At 38.6% G+C, this 6,925-nt stretch overlaps 1 protein-coding gene and 1 long non-coding RNA gene across 2 annotated transcripts in view; one reads left to right on the forward strand and one right to left on the reverse strand.

Moving 5' to 3' along the window:
- The window catches only part of ZNF608 (zinc finger protein 608), a 106,600-nt gene extending 105,480 nt beyond the window's left edge, over positions 1-1,120 (reverse strand). Inside the window, exon 1 of the mRNA XM_073344840.1 lies at positions 888-1,120. The gene's annotated coding sequence lies outside the window, so the exon portion shown is untranslated. The remainder of the gene's footprint in view (positions 1-887) is intronic.
- Positions 1,121-1,657: 537 nt separating this feature from the next.
- LOC140911555 (uncharacterized) lies at positions 1,658-5,260 on the forward strand. The gene is made up of 2 exons (XR_012159045.1): positions 1,658-1,818; positions 4,781-5,260. It is a non-coding gene; the product is annotated as an uncharacterized lncRNA (long non-coding RNA).
- The last annotated feature ends 1,665 nt before the right edge of the window (positions 5,261-6,925 follow it).

Below are 6,925 nucleotides of genomic sequence, written 5' to 3' on the forward strand. Positions count from 1 at the left end.
AGAAAATACTGATCTGGTCTTTAGGGGGAAAAAAAACTTAAGGTCTGTTTCTCTCCCTCCCCCTTCTGCTGCTGGCACAGCTACAAGTTATGAATGTGAAACATTTCTCTCTGCGAACTGGGTCTCTGAAGTTAGGAATGAGTAAAATGTACTGAACACCATGGCAAAGCATATGTTTTAGAGAAACACCTTATAAAATCTTTCTTCGAGTTATCTGCAATTTGTAGTAGTTTAGAGACACGGGATGGGGAGGTTATTTCAAGGTTTTAATATCTTCGTATATAAAACATGACTAAACATTTGATAGCTTCCAAGTTAGTCTCCATTCTAAACCCTGGGTAGATTCTGGTTGGGGGATGGCTGGCTTTGGGGGGGTGGGGGTGAAAAACGCTCACTGCACCACAACGTATGGGCGTCACTATCCCCTAATTTAGCATTACATTATTGGTATTAACATGTGACAGAAGAAGAAAAAAAACCTCCTGCTCCACTACGCTATTTTGTACCCCTAAGGTCCTATTAACAAGTTGCTTGCTCATTTTTAGGGGGGATTGAGTGGAGAGAGAGAAAAAATATGCTGGCAGGCTTGTAGTTGTGTCACTTTGATTTTCCCCTCTTGGTTAGTTTAAAAAAAAAACCAAAAAGGTAAAAACGCCCCCCTCCCCCCGCCGAGTGCACCGTCAAGTATGATTTGTGTGAGAAGCTACAATGCTTTCACCCTCCTCACCTTCATATCCCTTAGATAACTCAGCCTACTCGTGGTTTTTTGTTGTTTTAAAACACAAATAACTAGTTCCTTATTTCAATGCACAAAACTCATAATACTCCCCTTCGCATGAAAAAAATCCCCTCTAAGTGCTAGAGACACACCACGCAACCGTACTTACGATCTGTATTGGATCGAGTTGACCTTTTCCTTCTAACTGCATTGAGTGTGTTTTTGTTGCAGCCGCTTTTTATTTTTGGAAAAAAAATCTAATTTCTTCAACAGATTTATTGTGTTTGGAAGAAAAGAGCACCCGATTTCATGAACCTTCTTTTTTAAAACAAAATTAAAAAAAATAAAAATCCCCCTACACACATATACACACATACACACTACACAACAAACTGGCTTTACTGCAATAGTGAGCTGCAGAAATCAGAACTGGAGAAGGGAGAGTGTGAAGCAAGCACAGACTCTGTACCTGAAAGGGACTTTTCTTTGTTCCCAATGCCCTTTCCCATCTGCCCAATCAGAGACCAGCTTTTATGAAACCGGGCTCTCCGATTGGCTAGCTGCTCCTCTCGGCTGCTGAAGGGGGTGAAAGGGAAAAACACACACACACGCATACATACATAGAAGCCTTGTATTTTGCAATCCTCAAACTACATTTAGTGCTACAGCAGGCAGCCTCCTGCTGCAGCAAGATACAAATCATGTTTCCCATTTCAATTACAGCATTATCCTATATAACATTTTATGTCAAGACAACCAAATAGGGAGGCGAGCAGCCCAGCCAAGCCTCACACAGTGGGAGGAGGACTTCCTCATTTTCTTTTTAATTTAATTTCAAGGCAGTTTTCAAAGCAATGATGGATGATTTTTCTGTTTCAAAGAGGCAAATTAAAATCTCACTCTCCGTTTTTAAATGCCCCCTCATTCAGAATTGCAACAGTTTGACACGAAACCGAGAGAGAGAGGCTGTTACCTGAGTGCGATCATTTTCATGTTTAGTGAAGGAGAAAAGCAAACAATGTCTTAAGAAGGGGAGGCTCAGCAAAGAACAGAACTGGATTCCATTCCTCCCCCACCCCAGCGTTAGAGAGACACTCAAGGTACTGCAGCGTGTTCGGTTTGTCCTTATTCCTCAGCCTAACGCTTGTCCCTTCCTCAGAGTTTATTTCATGTTCATTTTTACAATAGGACTTACAGGAGACAGTGCGGTTTCTCTGTTGTTGAAAAAACACGTAACCCTTTTGTTTCCAGTTTCCTCATTTACTGCTGCAAGCACTGAACTGTGAATGCAAGCGACCATATAACTACCACGTGAACAACACCCTTTCACAAGAATCAGTAACACAAATCTTTTCTAGCAGGCTTTGTCTTGCGTCAAAAAAGGGGGAAAAAATCTTAATCAGTTCTTTTGTTTAGCCTTAGATCCAAATGCTCTTTAAAATGCATTTGAATTGATTAAAAAATGTGAGTACGTTCCTTATGCAGCTTAAATTGATCAGTTTGCCAGGCACAACCCCTCCCCCACGCACTCTGCAGAGAACAATTTCTACATTGAAGGGACCCAACAAACATGAATGTCTTGTCGAGAATTGAATTAACTGTAGGACGAAAGGCTGATAACCCAGATAATGTGTCTCTGCGGTCACATATCATGAGGTTGATGGGGTCTAGCATGAAAATAATAGTTTGTATGGGTAATTTAATATTAAAGTCTATTAACTACCCTGGAGTCTGGCTAACTGTGCGCTTTTATTTTTCATTTATGTCTCATTTCAAATCCTCTGTGTGTGTATTTGTGTGTGTAAAGTATCTCACTCTGAAAATCAATATTGGACTTTTCTTATCTTTGAATAGCTAATTGAAAATTTTGTCCAAATCATAGTTTCCGGGAAGAAGTTAAAGCACGACATTTGTAAAACTGCTTACAGATGACAATGTGACAAGATACGCTTTTGGATTTTGTCCAACTGAGCAAATTATGTGCATTAGTGCTTATACGGTCGACACTTAACATCAAAATGATGTTTAGTAGAGTATTTTCGGATGAGTAAACATTTTAGATCCTTCTCATTTCAGAAGTAACAGTTAAAGAAACATTTGGTTGAATAAAAATCACTTCTGATTTAGTTGTCTTACCAAAACACTAGACAGCCTCTGTCTGTTCTTTAAAACCAAACTGGAGTTGATGCTGCAATAAACAACATTTTCCATTCTTCTCTGTGGCGAGTGCATACTTCTTTCCCCTCTGGCCGCATAGTGAATCACAACACGTCTGAATTATTGCTAATGTATCATATAACTGAGATCGTCTTTAAACGTAATGAAAACTATATTTTAATGACCGTAAACTACAATAATGGGTCGCGTCTCCTGTTCTCCTTTCCCCAGCTATACTGAAATTTGTTGAGAGTAAAGAGTACACATCACGCCATATGTTGTTTGGATAGTTGCATGGAAGGAACGATGTATGCTCCTCTTCCTTTTCTTTTAAAAGATATCACCTTTTGGAGCTGCTAGAGAAGGGTCTAATTCGCTCAGATAAAGTAATTGCCAAGAAGGCCCTTGATGACATTAAACATTTGAAATTGTTTTAAAAAAATACCAGTTTGCGTACACTATAAGTAGGAAAAGGCATTTAACGATAGTGTCAAAGAATCAGTGGAGAATACTTCTTAGGGGTGGGTGAGAAGGGGGATTCTTGAGCATGGTTGTTATGTAAGCAGGGTTTGCTGTGTGGACTCTTACACAGGCAATCTCACAATACACAACACTATGCCAACAAAGTAAGTGCTTGCAAAGTGCCTACTTCCAAAGCAGCAGTGCAATGCAAATCAGTGTAAACACTGAAGAATACACGGCTACTCCTGCCTTCTATGTTCTTTAAATTGCTATGCACATCATAACTGGTATGGATACTGTGACATGGTTGTGAAAAGAGTGTGAAATGAAACTATTTTAATGATTTAACTTTGTGCTAGTGAAGCTTTTAAAATCACCGACATCGAGGCTACTCCCCCCTCCCCCACTACTTAAGGCAGATCATTGTTGCTGGGTTTTTTACAATATGTGTTTTACAGATTTAGGTAATAGCCCTGATTTTTCAAAATCGACCTCTGTTTAGACACGTTTCACTTTGGGCTGTTTCTTGTCTGCAAAATTACAGTCATTTGCACGTTATTATTGCAGTGAGTAGGAGACAGATTGTATTTAGCATTGGGTGGGGGAAGGGTTATTATGGGACGTGATCTGCTACCGTCAGCACATAATTTCATCCTGAAGAAAATTGCTTCTGAATGGCTGGTCTGTTAGGTAGCCAAGGAATGGTCACTGGGAAAGATTGCAAAAATGCGCCCACTGCTTTATCTGAATTAGTCAACCTTTCTAAATTTTTTGAAAGGACGGCCTATTGAACAGATGTTTGTGCAACTGAAGCGGGCATTATGTAGATGAAATAGCGTCACCTTACCCCGCAGTTCATATAACTCGTGGGGGGGGGGGCGGCGGACGGACCCCAATACATATAGCTACATGTTTTGTGTCGTTTATTGACTGATTATTAAGAAGCTTTTTCGAAAGGAACGATTACAGCGAGCCCATTGCCAGGGGCTGCTGTATCTTCAGCGCTCACACGTCATGGTGAGTGGTTGCAGAAAGATTTCTCACAAGAACTCCTTTGTGAAGGGGAAAATGTCCTTCATCCTAAAAGAATGAATGAGCATCCAGAGGCTTTTCCACCTTCATTAATTTCTGCCTGCTCTCCGAACTGAATTACAATTTTGGATTCGTGCACATTTTAAAAGACCCGCACAAGGCCAATAAACTTGTGATGTTTGTCAGAAATAGCACAATCTTGTTTAATTAAAGCAATTGTAGACTGTTATGAATCTTGAAGAAAACCTCACTCTATTTAACTAGCCAGGCATGTGCATCAAATTTGCTAAGCAAATTTACCAGCAAAAATCTATTTTTAGCAAAAAGAATGATAGGCTATTATATGAAACCCTTTGGCTGTTTGAAACCTATTTCTTGTGAACAAATGTTTCCTTTTTCCCCAAAAAACAGCTTTTTAAGAAGATGAATTGGTACCGAGAATATTTAACAAGCAACAGAAAGTTGTGTTGCCTATCTTCTCAGCAAAGCTCCTCTTTTTCTTTCCTTTAAAGGCTGAAGTGAGCCTGGAGTCCGGCAGCCAATCATCATTATGGAAATATGCTTTTAAGCCTTCTCATTGGCTGATACACAGGCCAGTATATTCAGTTAGCAGCAATACAGCAGAGTCTGCACACCGACCTCGGCCTGGTTTATGCCTTTTGTGGAGGAGAGAGTCAGGTCATCTTATTTTTCACATTCCCTGCTCCACAAAGCATTCTTTGTAAACAAGCAGTTAACCATGGAGAAACATATTAGCTGTGTGCAAATATATTCCCACTGGGAAGATGTTCATGGTTTTGTTAACACTAGTCCCTCTGACATGTCTGATTTTAAAATAATTGTATTTTTAAAAAGTATTGTTTAAATGTTTGAATAAAATCTTAATTTTCAGCTGGGTTTTTATTGTCTTATTTTATTGTTTAAAAATAAGAGAGTCCCTGACTGTTGCTCTTTGTTTCTGATTTGTAAAAGGACTGTGCGGGATTTTTTTTAACTAAGGGAGCTGAGAGGTGTATATGGGAGCTGAGAGGTGACAGTATTGATTCTAAAAGTACCATAGCAGCAGTAACTAAACCAGCATTTCTTCTTTTAACCTAGCATCCAAAAGGAGACAATATCTAGTTTTCTATTAATTATTTTACTCGATGAATTAAGTAAAAGTAGAATGAAATGTTGTTGTTGTATATAGCACCTTTTATATACAAAGCACACCACAGTACTTTTGAAAGCAATACATTAGATACTTGTGGGGCAATGATTGTATAGACAAATAGAGTTAGCCATTATACACTTAGCAAATAGTTCATAAACAGACTTACACAGAGTGTATTTTACTGAAAGAGAATATTAGTGAGGTTATCCCCTATTCCTTTAGAACAGTCTTTAAATTTCACCTGAATAATCACAAGGTACCTCAATTTAATGTTTACTCTGAAAGTCAATCTCTCTAATTGTGCGGGATGCAGGTAGGTATTGCTGTGCATTGTATATGACCACAAGTCACCTCAATGGTGTTTAGAGAAGGGCAACAAAAATTATCAGGGGCTATGCATCTGTGTTAGACAAGAGTACAGTTAAGAGTCAGGGGCTGAAAATAATAGAGAAAAATTCAGCTGAAGACCAGGAAAAGAATCCTGCCAGTGAGATGTATTAATCTATGGAATAATATCTCAAAGGAAGTTGTTAAATCCCATTGCTTGAGACTTTAAAACTAGGTTGGACAAAACACTAGACAAATATACTGTAGGGAGCAATCCCATGCTGGCAATGAAATGGACTGAATGATCGAATAAGTCTCTCATTTCTAACTTCTGTGATTCTATGAAATCCTGCAGTAGAATTTGAGCTACTGACCTTTTGACCCAGACATGAGTGACCCAGCGGTATAGATACTCCTTTTTTCAAATAATTTCAAAACTATAGTACTTAGTGTATTGTGTAAGTATTCAGCTAATTTTAAGAATACGTTCTATTTATAAGTAGATTGTGCATGATAAATAAAAATTTTAAAATATACATTACTTTTCTTATAGATCTAACATATTATGTATGCAATTGTTGTATAGCGTCTTTCATACAAAACATCACAATGCTTCATAGTGAATTAAAGTCTGTAATACATATGATGTATGAAGGTACAATATTTTATACAGGTAGTAGTCATAGTTATTATAGTGCTAAGGTGAAGGAGCATACAAAGGCCAATGACTGAGTGCCACACTTTAGATTTTCAGGGAGAACAAATGAGCATGGGGAAATGAAACTAAGGCTTAAGGAATAGGATTAGATTGTTTTATTAGAGGGAAGGCTAGAAGTCATAGGCCAGGGAAAGAGGAGATGAGTCTTGAATTGGAATTTGCAGAGTGGTGGTCAATTAGGCATAGGGAGTCTATACTAGAAAATGAGGGAGAGAGGGATGTGTTGTGCAATGTGAAAAGAGGGCAGACAGAAATCTGACACTGAGTGAACAGAAGGAATGGGACAGGCAATGGAAAGAAATACAATCAGATAGTACATATTCGGAATAAGATCACGGTGACTAGGAGGCAGAGTGTC

This window comes from Lepidochelys kempii, chromosome 5, assembly GCF_965140265.1.
Source record: "Lepidochelys kempii isolate rLepKem1 chromosome 5, rLepKem1.hap2, whole genome shotgun sequence".
Taxonomy (NCBI): domain Eukaryota; kingdom Metazoa; phylum Chordata; order Testudines; family Cheloniidae; genus Lepidochelys; species Lepidochelys kempii.